At 48.4% G+C, this 16,843-nt stretch overlaps 1 protein-coding gene across 14 annotated transcripts in view; it reads left to right on the forward strand.

The window, feature by feature from the left end:
* KCNMA1 (potassium calcium-activated channel subfamily M alpha 1) overlaps positions 1-16,843 on the forward strand; it is a 751,659-nt gene that overhangs the window by 30,427 nt on the left and 704,389 nt on the right. The window lies entirely within an intron of this gene.

The raw sequence follows: 16,843 nt of genomic DNA on the forward strand, positions 1-16,843 counted from the left end.
AGGAGGAGACCCAGGCCACAGCTGTTGCACTGTGGCTGGAAAATGGTACAAGTAGACACATCTGTGGCTGTGTCCCCAGAGGTGGGGTGGTGTTGCGGGGAGCGTGGATTCAGCCCTGGCCCTGCCACTTGGCAGCTGCACGACCTTGGACAAGCTGTGTATCTGTACATGTTGGTTTTCTGTAAGATGGGCCTCTCCCTCGTAGAGTGTGCGCCCATGCAGTGAGCTAACACCGGGGAAGCAGGTGGCATTTAGGAAGCACCCTAAGTATGAGCTGCTTCTCTTAACGTTGTCAGGTTTCTGCGGCCCCATGGCCTGCAGGCCTTTCTGGCCTCCAGAAAGGGGAGTGGGAGATGGTGCCCACCCCCTCCCCCAGCCATGGCAGAGTATGGAGAGGCTGCTCGGGCTCACTCCCCTGAGACACTGCTGGGGACTATCCCAGCAGAAGCCAGACGTTGCCCCAGAAGCCCACATGCCCTGTGTGTGGGGGGCACTTAGCAGAGGGCTGACAGGCTGCCAAGCCCCATCACCCGGCCTCTCCAGGGGCCGTCAAGGAAGAGGGACGTGGGCAAAGCCCATGTTTGGAGACGGACCTGGCTTGGAGCCCAGTGCAGTCCCTTCCTAGTTCTGTAACTTCTCCGAGCCTCAGTTTCCCCATCTGTAAGGTGGGAGTCATGCCCAACTTGCTGGGGTGCTTTTAGGCTTAGGAAAGGTGCGGGTGCCATTCACGGAGTCCTTCCTGGCAGCAGGCAGGGTGCCAGCTCTTTCCTCGTTACCTGCTTGCCCTCCTTGCAGGAGGGCCTCCCGTGCAGCCCGTGGCAGCCAGTGAGCACCCAGTGAGGGGCCTCTTCTTCCAGGCGGCCTCAGAGGACCTTGCAATCCCGTGTCCCTGGCAGCAGCTGGGTGGGGTCCTGGGGAGGGAACATCCCTCTGTGGCTTCCTTGCTGCAGATGCTGGGGTGGCTGCAGTTACAACTGCCCATTTTTATGGCTGTTTCCTTGTGTTCAGCCTCCAGGCTGTTTTATGGGTCACTGTGTTCTTAGAGCCACACCTCAGGTGGGGCCAGTCCTCTGGGATGTCCCAGAGCCCGTACGGGCCGCAGTGGCATATGGTGGCCACCCCGAGCTGCCCATGAAAGGAAGGGGCTGGGGGAGGACCAAGGCCGTAAAGCCAGGACCTAGGGTTTCCAGTCACCCTGAGGCCCTCAGAGAAAAGCATTGGATTTCCAGGCACCCACCTCTGATGAGAGCCATCTGCTAATCTTTAGGGAGGGCGTGATTTGTGTGCTCTGACATCAGGTAAACTCAAAGGCCCTGAAGGGGAGAATTTGATAACTTTTAAAAACTAATAAATGCCATACCTGCCAATTGTTTTTTAAAAGAGGCTTATTTTATTTTATTTTTTTCAATTCCTGTTTCTCTGTTCCTCACTGTCCTTGACAAGAAAGGCTTTTTTGTGTGTCCTCTGTGGTTTTACAGGGGGCAGTTTGGTGGAGGGTTAAAGGCATGGGTTTAGGGTCAGACAAATTGTGGTTTGAACCCTGTCCTTCCTGCTCAACAACTGCTTTGACTGTCACCCGGCCTAGAGGAGCATTTACTTGGCTGTGAGCAATTACTTCCTAGGGGCCAGGAAGAGTCAATGTCCTGCCATGTGTGGGGTAGCCCCGGACAAACAAGAATTGCCCAGCCCCCAGGGCTGGCAGCTTCCTTAGAGAGACACTGTTAGCGGGTCCCCAGTAACATCTGGCGTTTATTGCACACTTTTATGTGTCGGGCACTTTTCTAAGAGCTTCAGATTAACCCTGTGAATTAGGAAACGTTTTATCCTCCTTTTAGAAATGGAGAACTGAGGTTCAGTACCTTGTCCAAGGTCACCCTGCTAGGAAGGGGTAGAGCTGGGATTGGAAGCCAGGCAGTCCGATGCAAGGTTTGCACTCCTGTAGCTAAGCTGTATTGCTCTGAGGCTGTTCTCTCTCCAAGAGACTACGGTTCTGCATGAGTATCGGGCAGCCCTGGGAGTGGGGGGTCTGCGGAAGGGGCAAGAGGTGGCCCTCCCTGCTGTGTAACGGGAGACGGTGGGTGTGAGCTCAGGCCTACATATTGCCCCAGCTGTTCTCCACCCGCCCACTTTTGACTCCTTCCCCTAAGCAATGGCCAGGACCCCAGAGGGTAGGGGTGGGATGTCCAATCACTGAATGGATCTGCATCCCACCCCCCCACCCCCAGCCCCACTAATATAGATGCTCGGTTGAGCATCTACATGTTTGATTCTCAAGCTCTGGACCACATCCTTGCAGTGGGACATCTGTCCCAGCCTCCTGATCAGTGGAAACGTGTTTCTCAGTCCTGGACCCCTGGCTGCCCTCCTGGTGCTGTGGAAATCCATGCTGAAGTGGTGGAGAAAGGGAGGCAAGCATGATCGAAGGAAGCCCAGAGGGAAGCTGGCCCTGCAGGGACTCCTGAGAACTCCGCATCACAAATACCAGGGCCTGTTGCTTTATTTTTAGCAGTTTGAGGGGCCCTGAGGGTAACAGGGGGATGGGGGAATCCTATTTTTTGCTCTGTCTTGCTAATGGAACCTCTAGCAGTTTTTATGCCTGGTTTGTTTTGTTCTGAAGTCTGTCCTGCCTGCAGCCCCACACTGTATTTTTCCTTCGACACAGCTTGGAGGAGCACGAATGATGAGGTCACCCTTCGGGCTTGAGGTCTCCCTTCCTACCAGCTCCTGCTTCTCCTAGGAGGAAGGTGGCCGTCTCTCTGATTTCATGCTCTCCCCCATCCTGGGCTCCAGCAAAAGCAGCCAGCTTTTCTACCAGATGAATGAATATTCCCAGAGGTGTTTCCTGGGACTGCTCTGAGAATGTTCCCATGCCTGCCTTGGTTGCTTAGAACCTTTGAGTCTGTGGCAGGGATGAGGGCTGTCGCTTGGCAGGAGGGGCCTGCTGAGGGCTGGACAAGTGAAGGACAGCATGTGGGGTGCTGGTCCCACAGCTTTAGGACTGCTCGGAGTGCTCAGGAGATGGGGACCCAGTGCAATGGTAGGATGTGAAGCAGGGAAGCACTTCCTAACTTAGTACACTCATTTTTTCCCTCTCCACCATCAACATTAAAAAAAAACAAAACAGCTTTATTGAGACATCACTTATATACCATAAAGTTTACCCATTTAAAATGGTTTTTAGTATATTCACAGAGCTCTGCATCCATCACCACTATCTAATTCCAGACCATTTTTATCCCCCCACCAAAAGAAACCCCTTATCCCTGGGCAGTCATTCCCCATTCCCCCCCTTTCCCCAGCCTGGCAGCCGCTAGACTGCTTTTGGTCTCTATAATTTGTCAGTTCTGGCCATTTCATATAAATGGGATCATACAGTGTGTGACCTCTCTGATCTCCGTGTCATGCTGCAAGAGTGAGCGACATGTCCTTTTCTCTGAGCACTTCTGTCTACAGTAGACACGAGAGTCATCAGAACCTGAAAAGTTAGTATCACAAGGACATCTTTCTCTCCTACCCCAGGCTTTAGTGCCCTGGTGGAGATGGGAGATGCCATCAGATTTTGCTGTCATGCATTGGTGAGTTTCACGTGCCTCGCAAGTTGGAATAAATTCAGAAGGCCGTCAACCAACTGGAATGGTGAAACATATAAAGGATGGTCCCATTCTCAATGTCCCTTAGTGTGGTATAGTTTTGGTGAGAAGCAAGGTTAGTTTCTTAGGTGGCATGGATCATCTTGCAAACAAAGGAGCAAGGGCTGGGCATCTACTATTCATTGCTCGGAACTCAGTGCTGCCTGGATGTAAACATTAGCCTGGTCTGTGCCATCTGCTTTGGCTCTTGGTCCAAATAATTGGCTACATCTCTTGACCAGCTTGACTTTGGACATGTCCTTGAAGGCCAAGAAATTGCCTTGAGGTCCACATGGTTTCTGGTTGAGGCACTGGCCAATAAAGCGGCCTTGATGCTTACCAGGGCCTGTGGGGAGGGGAGGCACCATGGTGATGACCTCTGACAATAAACATACCTTTGGAACTAGACTCTGGCCTCCAAATGCAGGAGCTGCTTCATCCTGGGGCTGGTGGGAATGAGCTACCAATAGATACTTTGGTTCCTAGATTATATAAGAGGTGCAAATGTGTACTCCAAGGGTTTAAAGGTCCGAGTCTAAGGTGATGGCATCATTTGTGCTTGATTGGCCAAACCATGGGCTGGCTGCTTCCTTATCCATGTCACCAAATAGTTACGGAGTGCCTGTCACGCACTCATCCATGCAACAAACTTGGCTTTGAACATAGGTTTAATTGTTGCTGCTTTTTGATGAAATGTTTGCGATTGTCCTTTCTTTTTACCCACAAGGCCTTGGTGGGGATGAAGATCAGGATGGTCCCTGGTGTCCTGGGACGTGACTGTGTTGGTGCAGCCGTGGGAACTTGGGCAGACCCTTCACATGTGAGCCTCAGTGAGCCTCTCTGTCAAGAGCTGTGAAGCTCAGATGAAATCATGTTTCTGAATATATTTTGGAAAGGTGGAAAGGGCTGGCCGTAAAGCCACGTGGTCAGACCTCCTGTGCATGAAGGGCCAGGATGAAGTCTCTCCTTTGCTTGGCAGAGGAGAAAATTGCCTTTGCTCAGCGGGAGGGACCTTTGACCATCTCAGTCTGGGGAGAATCATTAAGTGCCCATTAGGTGGCTATCGCTGTGTTAGGCAACTTAACAAGCAGTTTCATGCCCTGTAGCAGGAGGCAGAGTGGTGGTACGGAAGGGGCATAAGGGCTGGAGCAGAGGCCCTTGTGCATACCTGGCTCTGTCACCTTGAACACGGGTGTGTGTGTGTGTGTGTGTGTGTGTGTGTGTGTGTGTATGGTAGCAACTTCTCTATGTATCCTAATACCTAAAAGGGCTATTGTGAGGACTGAGGAAATGTGTATAAAGTGCTTGGAAATGCTCAATAAATCCTGCTTCCGGCTCCTCCTTTTCCTTTTGATTCATCTGTTACCCTCATTTCACAGGTGGGGAGACCCTGAGCCACTCTTCATCTTGTGTAACAATATCGTGGGGGGGGGCATTCCCACCTCTGTTTAAATACCCCTGGGAATGGGGAGCTTACTACCCACCGCGGCATCCTGTTCCAGTTGGGAACAGCTTCATGTGAATCTTGGATTATGCCGAGGTGGATGGTGAAGTGTTTACATTAAAATAATGGGCTGTTCATCTTGAGAAAATGATATGATTGGCCCCCTTCCCACAAGTGTGGGATGATTTTTCATGACGTAGAGATGGGTTGACAGTCCAGTTTGTCTTGACTTGATGTCTCCTTCATAACAGGTGAAGGCCCGGGGCATTTTAGGGACTGGTGAGCGTTCGGGGTGGAGGTGGAGGAGATTAGCTTAGGGAGTTGTAGGGTTGAAGAGAGAAGGCGGCCATCAGGAGAGCACTGGAGCCGAGGTAGGATGACATCATTATGACTAGGGTCACAGGCTTGCACTTGACCATGAAAAATCAGCATTGGGTTGGGGTGTCCAGTGCTGTGCAGTCCTCTGTTAAAACACATTAAGGACCTATTGTATAGCACAGGGAACTATACTCAATATTTTGTAATAAGCTTTATAGGAAGAGAATGTGAAGAAGAATATCTATCTATCACCTATCTATCTATCTATCTATCTAACTGAATCACTGTGCTGTACACCTGAAACTAACATGATATTGTAAATCAACTATACATCAGTTAAAGCAAAAAACAAACGCATTAAGGGGGAGACAACCATGTGATGATCTCTTTAATTGCTGAAAAATCATTCCAATATAATCCAGTTGACACTTCATGAGAAAACATCGCAAATTCGGCACAGAAGAGAACTTTCTTAATTTGGTGATGGATAGCTACTAGAATCTGTAGCCACTGTTATTCTTAATAGATAAACGTGGGACAAATTTCCTTCAAGTTAAGAATAAGACAGGAACGCCCACTATTACCTCTGTTTGATGTTGGACTGTAGGTTCGAGCCAGTGCAGTAAGACAAGAGAAAGACAAGAGAGACACGAGCCATGGACAGGAGGAGATAAAAGTGTTATTATTTGCTGGTGATCTGATCATATGGCTAGAGGAAATCCTAGACTCTGAATCTATAAATTATTAGGAGCAACAGAGTTCAGCCAGGTGGCCAAAGGTCAAGTATGAAAACGCATGCCTTTCTCGTAGACCAACGGCAAGTAGCTGGAAAACAGTAGAGGAAGCCAGGGCTCTGTGTAGTGAGGGGTTTTGACACTGTCCACATGGCATCCGTGGTGGCGATTGTCTCCTTACTTGTCTGTGTACAGTGTAATAAAAGACAGATACCTTTATTTTGATTTCCACAAGGGAGGAACCTGTGGCTCTGAGAGGTTCAAGTGACCTTGCCCAAGGTCCCTCTGTGCATAGGAGGCAGTACTGGGACCCGGCTTCGCAGGGAGATCAGCACTCCTTCCCCTGTGCTACTCTCCACCACCCTCTTAAGACCTCATCTTCTCTACCAGTTGGTCTCGTCCTCCGTCCTCCGTCCTCCGTTGTCCATCTCCAATAGAGGCAGAGCTGGGCGGGGGCGATGGCCCAGAAGCGTTTATACTCGGGTTAGAATGTACTCTGTGATTTCTTTTATGAGCAACAGCTTGTCCTTCCTAATGTGCTTATGGGTGAGATGCTGGGTGGGGTTGGCTTTGAGGGTGCCTGGCCTGAGATGGGAGGAGGGAGGAGAGAGGCCAGCAGTTGTTGGGCGTGCTCTGGGTTCCGTCTGTGTCCATTTTGACTTGCCTGCTTTCCACTGCTTCCTCTTAGTCTGATTTACATCTTTGCTTTCTTATTTCCTTAAATGCCTCTTCAACAATTATAACAATAACGTACGTTCACTGCAACTGGTGGAATAATAACAGGAGAAAAGGTAGTCCTGTTTCTTCTTTGACAGCTTTCTGCTGCAGCTTCACCCACTGGGTGGTAAAAGCCTCATATACATTCTCCCAGTCATTTCTCCTGGTGCAAACAGGTTTTCCATTCCTTCAGCGGGAATTGACAGGCACTGTGCTAGATGCTGGGGATACTATAGTGAGCAAGAGACAAAAATCCCTGCCCTCATGGAGTTTACCATCTAGAAGGTGGAAATATCTAATAGTGAAATGTCTAAAGTGTCAGCCAATGGTAAGTTCTGTGGAGAAAAATAAAGCTGAAAAAAAAACCCCACCCCACCTTGTAATTTTGAATGAAGAGGTCAGAGTAGAATTTACTGAGAAGGCAAATTTTGTACAGAGACCTAAAGGACGTGTGGGAGACATGAAGATCTCTGGGGAGGAACAGTGAGGCTGAGGGTAAGTGCAAAGGCCCTGTGACCGGTTTGTGCCTGGTAACACACACTGTCAACTGGAGCAGAGTGTGTGACAGGAAAAGAGGTAGGAAATGAAGTCACAGGGAGAGGGGGTAGGAATTGGAGGAGGGAAGACTGGGCAGGGCCTTGTGGGCAAAAAGAGCATCTTATTATACTATTTTCCCTCACAACTTGCTTTTCTTATTTAATAATGCATCACAGACATCCCTCCAGGTCCACAGATAAAGATCTCATTTTTAGAAACAATTGCCAAATATTCATGTACCATAATCGATTCAGCCATTCTCTTAAAAAATTTTTTTTTACTAATTTTTATTTATTTATTTTTTAAAATTAATCAATTAATTATTTATTTATTTTTGGCTGTGTTGGGTCTTCGTTTCTGTGCGAGGGCTTTCTCTGGTTGCGGCGAGCAGGGGCCACTCTTCATCGCGGTGCGTGGGCCTCTCACCATCGCAGCCTCTCTTGTTGCGGAGCACAGGCTCCAGATGCGCAGGCTCAGTAGTTGTGGCTCACGGGCCTAGTTGCTCCGCGGCATGTGGGATCTTCCCAGACCAGGGCTTGAACCCGTGTCCCCTGCATTGGCAGGCAGATTCTCAACCACTGTGCCACCAGGAAAGCCCCTAATTTTTATTTTATCTTTTTATTGAGGTATAGTTGATTTACAATATTATATTAGATTTAGGTGTACAACATAGATTCAAAACTTTTATAACTTATACTCCATTTAAAGTTATTATAAAATATTGGCTATATTTCCTGCGTTGTACAATGTATCTTTGTAGCTCATTTATTTTAGCCATAGTATTTTGTACCTCTTAATCCCCTACCCCTGTTTTGCCTCTCCCCTCTTCCCTCTCCCCACTGTCAGCCGTTCTCTTTTAATGGGCTTTCAGGTTGTTTCTTTCCCCACTAGGGCAGTGCTGTAATAAATATCTTCGTACATGTTGCCTTCCATTCGGGTGCTTTTATTCTACATGTTGGAGTGTGGGATTTCTAGGTCAGGGGCACGTGTATATTTAATTTTAATAGATAGTGTTAGATTTCTCTCCAGAAAGGCTGTAACAGCTTTCTATGATAGAACTGTTCCTAAGTCTCAGATGGCTCGCTTTGTACACAAGTTGCTAAATAGCTACTCTGAAAAGAGGGGAAATCACACCTACAAAAAAAAAGGACAGCCCTGGAATCCTTCCTCTGGTGGGAAGGTGTATGGCCTATTGGAGTGTGCTGCTGGGAATAATATCATTTGCTCCTTTGGGGAGCTTGTATTTGATGGTTGTGACGTCAAGGTAGCCGAGAAGATGAAAACACAGCTGTTGCTGTGTTGTTTGCATTATGGCTAATTTTCCATATGCTGAAAATAAGCATAACAGCGAGGAACAGCATGGCCACAGATTCACACCTTGTCATGGGATACCGACTCCTGTTCCTGTTGCATCTTACGGGTAAGGCTTCTTCCTAGTGTCCCATCTCGTGCGCCTGTGAATGCTGGTAGAATGGTAGTGGACGTGTGCTTGCCCCCCGCCCCCATGCCCCCGAGCATTCCCAGTGGGATCTCGTAAACGTTGAAGCCGACTTCTCATCTGCTTTATAGCTGTATGTACTTGGATGATTTGTACTGTTGGACATTCAGACCGTTTCCTGTCTGTTGCAATTCAAACAATGAATAATCTTGGGCATGAGTCTTTTGGCACATGGATGAGGATCTCTGTTGGGTAGATTTCTAGAAATAGAACTGCTGAATCAAAAGGGATTTGCTGCTGATGTGTTGATAGATATTACAAAATTGACTTTCCTCTGGAGAGGGACCGGTGTCCCCATCCGAGAGTGCCGTCGGCCACATGGGGTCTTGTTACATGTTTTGATTTTGCCAGTCTGATGTGTGAGATGTATCTCATTGCCGTTTCATTTTGTATCTATTTCTCAGGAGTCAGGACAAACATTTCTTCAGACAGTCGAGATACTTCTGTTTTATGTTTGTGAATCGTCTTTCAGATCCTTTGTCCTTCTTATTTTCCTGGTAGATTCTTAGTCCCTTATCTGGCCCCTTCCAGCACGGTCTGTCCACATTATGTGGACATGTAACCCTCTGATTAGATAACCTCATCTGTCTGACTAGTTAGAGGTCGATCCACATCGCCTTTATCGTCAGGAGTGAAAACCTAGGGGTTGGAGAAAAGGAGGTACGTCTCAACAACAAACTCAATCATGGTCGCCTTTGGAGAAGTGTGTGTACTGACTGTTCCTCAAATAGCTTAACCCAGACATAACAGAGAACTCTTTGACCCTGGCGTCCATCAGCCTGGGAACGTCTTTCACGTGGTCTCATTTTTATCCTATCACAGGTTTGAGGAACTCTGAGGAAACTTGGTTGTTTGTTACTATGACTTTTTTCTCCATTTGCTTGAATTTACAACTAATTCCCTTGCTGGAGTTTTTGAAGCAGTGACTTCACTGGGTCACTATGCCAGTCCAGGTGGCTTACCTGCTATCGCCAACGACCCCAACTTCAATAACTTAACACAGTCAAGGGCATCTTCCACCTCTATGATATTTATTATTAACACCATGTGAGTGTTCCTGATGGGGCAACCCCCCAAGTGTCCGGTCAAGGATCCAGGCTCCTTCTGTCCGTGGCTCTGCCCTTTCTAGGTCCCCAGAGGCTGCCTCTGGGTCCCCAGCTGCCAGAGGGGAAAAGAGAGAAGAGGATTGTGTGTGGGAAGGTTTCATGGGTCAGATGCTCTGTCCACGCACCACTGGCCAGAACTCAGTCTTGCGTTCTGATTAACCAGAGGGAGGCTGGGCAGTGGAGGCCAGCGTGTGCCCCAGGTGGTCAGTCCTGACCCCAGGTGCCTGGTGTGCTATGATCTCTGAGCACCGTGTGGGACTTGAAAGTTTCCAAAGTGTCTTCTCAAGTGTGATCTCACTCCATCCTTTGACAGTTCTGTAAGGGAGAGGTAAAATGGATGTTTTTAACCCTTATTCAGAGCCGAGGAGGCCATGGCCCAGGGAGGTTGGTATCCTACACAAGGTGGGGCATTTAGGTCTGGACACAGGTGCAGGGAGAGTGGGCTCAAGAACAAAGCTCTCACCTGGCTGGCCCTTTCTGACATGACACCAAGCAGTCACCTACTGTGGGCATGCCTGAGCCAACATTTGTGCGTGGGAGAACGGGGCCGTTTGTCAAGGGGACAGTGGAGGCTGGCCCGAGCGTATCCTCTACCCTGGTGTGTGGTGAGAGGGGACGGTGTCTCTTACCCTTTGGACATACCAGCCAAATGGCAAGGGGTGACAGCACTGCTGCTGGTAGGAAGGCTTGGCCAAGGTGGCCCACGTAGGACAGAACCGCAGTAAACCTGGCACCTGCAGGGGAGCTGCCCCTCACCTTGACGTTGTCCACCGTCCCTTTCTTATCATTTGCCTGGGACAGTAGCCTGGAAATTGGGGCTCTCCTCTTCACACTCCCATTTCCTTTTATGTAATTATTTTGCAACCTCTGATGCTGCAGTGAGATCAGCATGTGAGCTGTGGTATCTCATCTGTTCTGTTTTGAGCAGCAGGGAAGCAAATGTGGGATGATGCCGTCACCTCCCCTTTGAGTAAGGACTGTGCCTCCAAGGGTCCACTGGGTGGACTGAGCACACTTTGGATGCTTTCTTCTCCAGGGTGGACTCCTGGGTTTCCTTGTAGAGTGAAGGACCTTGAACTGACCTGGTCAAAGCCTATAGAGACAGAATCATAGGTGGATGCATGGATCATCGAGGTAGCAAAGGCAGCACCAAGCTACAGAAAGAAGATGAGGGGTCAGGAGGCCACTGTGCAGGGCTTGGCACTGTCAGGCCTAGTTGAATGGGACTAGAAAACCACTGAACTTGGTTTTCTCATCTGTGCAAAAGAAATAGCATCTTTCCCATCATTCTCACTGGTTCTTATGAGGATCACATGAGATAATGCGTATAAAAGTGCTTTGTAAATGGAAAAGCACGCTGCAATATAAGGTATTATATTATTAGTAACAACTGTCATTTGCAATCGTGGTGATTCATTTGGGGTCAGAACTCTCATCGTTTTTACCGTTACTGCCCCACATTGTACTTCAAAGCTGCAATTACCATGTGCAATTTCATTTGATACTTAATGATCATGGAATGTTAGTACTGGAAAGAATCTTGGGGATTAACTAGTCCAGCCTTATCACTTTGTATGTGGTGAAACATCTGTGGAGGGGAGGGACTTGTCTGAGGTCCCTGGAGCCCTAGACTCAGACTTTTCAGTGCTACAGAGTGGACTGTTTTGCTTTTTTGGGTTAACGATACCCTGTGCTTTCTGAAGAGGCTAGAAACCAGGAGCTTTGGGTGGGATATTTATCCTTAGTCATGAGGTGGAGTTGCTGCTCTGACTCATGTCTGCTTGCTCACACTGACCCCACTCGGAGCTCCACTGCTTGAGTTTCTGGGCGAATTTGGACAGTGCTCTGAGGATAGGCTCAGATGCTGAGAGAGCTGGGCATAGGGTCCGAGAGAGAAGGGATAGGAACTGAAGTGGTTTGCCAGCAAGGAAAGGAGACCAGGGCAATTCCAGAGCAAGGCGGGCAGAGGTGCCCCTGCTCCTGACTGTGGTCCTTAGCAGACCCCACCCTCCTTGTGACTCTCTGTCTGCCCTCCCTGGGGGGCACCAGCCACCAGGGCACTGTCAGGAGGCATAGCTGCAGGATGGGGAGGCCCCTTCTGGAGAGAAGACGGAGGGATGCTTTAAGTATTCAGAGGGCAGTCAGGCTTACTTTAGATAGAATAGGGACCAGTGGGAAGAGGCTCTGGCAAAGCTGACTCTGGCCTCATATTCATTATTCATTCACCCCTCAGTTGAACCCTTCACTACTTCCGGGTCTTGCTCCCATGTCACCTTCTAGGTGAGGCCTACAGGAACCCTGCTGTTCCAGCATGTGACTTGCACCCCCATGCTTTGACCTCTCTTTCTGAACTGGATTCACCATCCAAAATGTACTGAAAAATTGCAAGTTCATACAGAGAGCTCCTGTCTACCCTTCACCCAGTTTCGCCTGATGTTCACATCTTAAAGACCACAGAACGGAGCAAGGCTGGAAACCAAGCATTGAACGTTGGTGTAATGCTACTCTCTGAACTACAGACCTTCTTCGAATGTCACCAGTTTGTCCACTCACGCCCTTTTTCCCTTTGCAGGGTCCGATCCAGGATCCCACTTTGCCTCTCCCTGACACATCTCCTTAGTCTCCTCCAATCTGTGACATGACTTCATCTTTTGTGACTTTGACATTTGTGAAGAGCCCTGCTTAGTTCTTTTTGTAAACTGTCCTCCAATTTGGGTTTGTCTTGTGTCTTCTTGTGGTTAATACGTACTGATTTTATTTACTGTTTATTGGGTCTCTGCCTGAACTGGATTGTTGGCTCCCCCAGAGCAAGCATCCTGGCCTGTTTGGTTCGCTGATGTACCCCAGCCCCCGCTGGAGTGCCTGGCACACGTGCTGCATTGATATTTGCCAAGTGACGGATGAGGTGGTGAACTCCCCAGCTTTAGCCGAGCACCTGACCTGGAGTGGGAGAAACCCAGAGCAGCTGGGTGCCGGCAGAGCCTTGGTAGGTGGCTGGGCTGGGTGGGCCCTGAGGCCTCTTCCAACATTCAGATTCTGTGATTTTATAATCAGATTCTGTGATAGATGAGCTCAAGTTCATAAAATTCCACAGGTGTTAGCTGAACAGGTGCTGACTGTGGAACCCTGTGCTGGGCACCTAGGATCCAGGCTCTGAAGTGCATTTATATTCCCTGTGGGCCAAGAGCCCAGGGAAATGCATGAGAAGGACCAGTGGCCATGATGCAGATAGTTAATGGTCTAGAGTCTGGACTCTACGTCAGTGGCTCCCAAATTCCAGCCTGGTTCAGAATCATCCAGCAGACTCTGTGAAAACACAGATTGCTGGGTCTCACCTGCGGAGTTTCTAATTCGCTTGGTCTGGTGTGGGGCCTGAGAACTTGCATTTCCAACAAGTTTCCAGGTGATGCTGATCCTGTTGGTCCAGGGACCCCACTTTGAGAACCGCTGCTCTAGATGTTCAGAGGAGAAATAGGCCACTGCCAACGAGCAAGGACCAGGAAGGCTTCATGGAGGAGGAGGTGAGGCTGGAGTGGGGTGGGATTTACACCGGTGAGGGTGGGGCTTCAGTCACACACAGCCATCACATGCAAACCGTGGATGCCTTTTGCCTGCCTTTGCCCTGTTGGCCTCTGGCCTCACTATGGCCTTGTCTGGCCTTCTCGGTACCATGAGCAGTCTTGGCCGGGGGGATCTGAGCCCCCAGAAGAGGAGTCTGACTAAGCCTTTGACAAGAGTTGACCTTGGCTGGCTTGGATGGAGTCACTCTAAGGTCTGGTTGCGCCCCGTGTTGCACAGGCTGTCTGGATGTGTTTATTTGCCTGGGCCGTGCCCGCTGCCTCCTGGCACCGTCAGAGGTGTTGCCGTTGGTCTCCGTGGCTCTATTTCTGTTTTCCTGTCTGGCACCAGCTCAGCGGGGGCAGATGAGGTGTGTGGCTACCCTTGCTTTCTTTCTGGCTCCATGTTCTTCTTGAGGCTGGCCCTTGGTCAGGTAGAACATTTCAGTCTCACTAGAGTATCTGCTGTGGAAGCAGATGGGTTCTTTTCGGGGAGAAAGAAATTCTGAAGGAGGAAGAAAGCCTTCAGGGAGATAAATAATTAAATTATGTTTGGACTTAACACACAGTGATGGTAGGAATGTTTACACGTGTGTGTGTGTGGGTTTAAACTTCCAGAATCATTTAGGACTTTTAATTCCTTTAAGTGACATTCAAAAATTGGCGTTAGAGGTGAGAGGAAGCATCAGCAAGCTTGGGGAGGCCGTATTGCTTGTGCTGTTGGAACACCCTGGGCAGGAAGGCAGCATGTCATCCAAATCATAGAACCACAGTTGGGACAAGAGGGATGTCAGGGTGCTTCTGGTTCAACCCCATCATTTTAACCAAGATCTTGAAAGGCTAGCTCTGCTCAGATGTCACCTCCTCAACTATCCCTGGGCAGACCAAATGGCTCTCTCTTTCTTCTGTGGACCAAAGTTGCTTTATAACAGACTTCTCTTATACGTAGTTGTGTATGGGATCAGGGATCAGCAAATTACAGCCTGCAGATCCAATCCAGCCCACTGCCTATTTTTGTAAATAAAGTTTTATTGAAACACAGTTGTGCCCATTTGTTTACGTATTGGCCACGGCTGCTTTTGCACTACAGTGGCAGAGGTGAGTAGTTGCTACAGAGACCCGATAGCCTGCATTTTGACTGTCTGGCCCTTTATAGAGAAAGTTTGCCAGCTCCAGCACCAGAAAGTGAGCTCCTGGAGGGCAGGAATGGAGTTTCATTTACCTTTGCATCTTCTGTTCCTCGCTCATAGTAGGTGCTCAATAAATATATGTTGACTGGGCTTGAAAGGCAGTGGGTCAATTGGTCATTGGTTGAGTGTGCAGGGCTGGAGCCACCACCTGGCTTCCCCAGGCTTCATCCCACTGTTGGACCACTCTGCACCCCAGTTTTCTGTTTGGAGAAAGAGGATAATATTGTCTGCCTTGCTGAGTTCATCGATTTACGGTGAGGATAGAGCAGAATACTAGAAGACAATTCTAGTAAGAACTGCAGACCCAGCTTCCAGTCTTCCTGATGATTCTAACGTAGCTCAGCACTGGATTTCTCTTTCTGAAACTCTTGCACCCCGGGCACCAACCTCTCGGTGGCTTCCTTTTGCCTACAGGCGAAAGTACACACTGAGCCTTTCGTTCATGACCCTTTTTTTTTTTTTTTTGCACTCTTTTTTAAAAAGTTTTATTTTATATCTGAGTACAGTTGATTAGCAATGTTGTATTAGTTTCAGGTGTACAGCAAAGTGATTCAGTTATACATTTACATGTATCTATTCTCTTTCAAGTTTTGTTCCCATTTAGGTTACTACAGAATATTGAGCAGAGTCCCCTGTGCTGTACAGTAGGCATTCATGACCCTTCTTATTTTGACCCTGACCTACCTGTCTGTCTTGTTCTGTCACTCCTCCAGTGCCACCTGCTGCATCCAGGATTTTCTGCATATTTATTGTTCCTTTACCTGGGACCCTCCCCCCTCTCCCCTTCCTGCTTCTCTGCTCTCTGGTCTTGCAGGTCCCCCTTATGCTGACCCTGCTAGAGTCCTCTGACCTTGACCAGCATGAGTGACTCTCATTGCCACCCAGTGTAGTGTTTTTTGTTGCTGTTTTTTAATCCTTGTTGATGCTTGTTTAAAAAAAAAAACAAGCCCAGACCCTAGCCCCATGGAAGTAAATCTCCAAGGGATTGGGATCCAGGCTTCTTTTTTTTTTAACAAGCTCCTAGTATGGTTATGATTGTGACTGAAGTTTGAGGAATGCTAAGTTAAAATAGAGTGCTTTGCAGTAGTAATCTTTTTATGGGACTCTTCATTTTCTCTTCAGATAAACTGGAAACATCTTGACAGCAGAGCTGGGTCTTATATTTTTTTTCAGAGTAGCACATTTATGTGGAGATTAGGGCTGGGAGGTGGTTTGTTGGTGAGATTACCTCCTGCATCAGGCCCTGCATCTGGGAGACGCTCTGTAAATGTTTGCTTGTTGATCGAGACAAGATAGGAAAGTGCTCGGGAAAGCAAAACAGGCTCTGCAAAGCAGGGGATTATCCTTCGGAGCAGGCCTGATGTATACCTTCTACTCATTCTGGAGAAGATGGCTTCAGAGCCCGGGATGCTTGGCAGCCCAGACACAGAAACTCATCCCCCCTGAGAATGCTCACCAAGCAGAATCCTGTGCGGCTCCCTAGCTTTGTTCTCTTTACTTTGATCTCCATAGGCTGATGTGAAAAGGCTCCTTTTTTTCCTCCCCCTTTGATTTATCCCAATAATGCAAAGCCATAGAAGTGCATGCTGCCGGGGGAAAAGTTTGCTTGGACGTTTAAGAATGTAGAAGAGGGTTTAGCTTGTATAATGAGTTTTGCTTTCCCATTTAAAATGCTCAGAGAGAAGTGCACATGTTTCATCTCTGCTCAGCAAGTTCTACTGCCTGTTTACACAAGCCTGTCCTCTGCGGCCTCAGAAAGGGCTTCTTGCCTTCTTCAGGGTGTGACAGCACAACCTCTGTGCCGGGTCTCCAGGCAGACACAGTGTTCATGTCTTCTTTCCAGTTATGTGGCAGGAAGGTGATATTTCAGAACAAATAATCAAACAGTGGTTTGTTTAGAATCATTGTGTGAGGTTATTTAGAACATGATGTTGCCTTCATACTGTGAGAAGACAGTGGTTTGTAGACCACCCATCAGGGTTGTAAACCTGCATCCTGGTTAGGGCTCTGTCTAACTGGAGTAGACAATTCTTAGTCTGTAGTGGAAAGAGATAAAACAATAAAAACCGATTAAATAAGAACAGGACTAGGACTCTACAGTGAGGGCCGATTT

The sequence above is a fragment of the Balaenoptera acutorostrata genome, chromosome 16 (genome assembly GCF_949987535.1).
Source record: "Balaenoptera acutorostrata chromosome 16, mBalAcu1.1, whole genome shotgun sequence".
Classification (NCBI taxonomy): Eukaryota; Metazoa; Chordata; class Mammalia; order Artiodactyla; family Balaenopteridae; genus Balaenoptera; species Balaenoptera acutorostrata.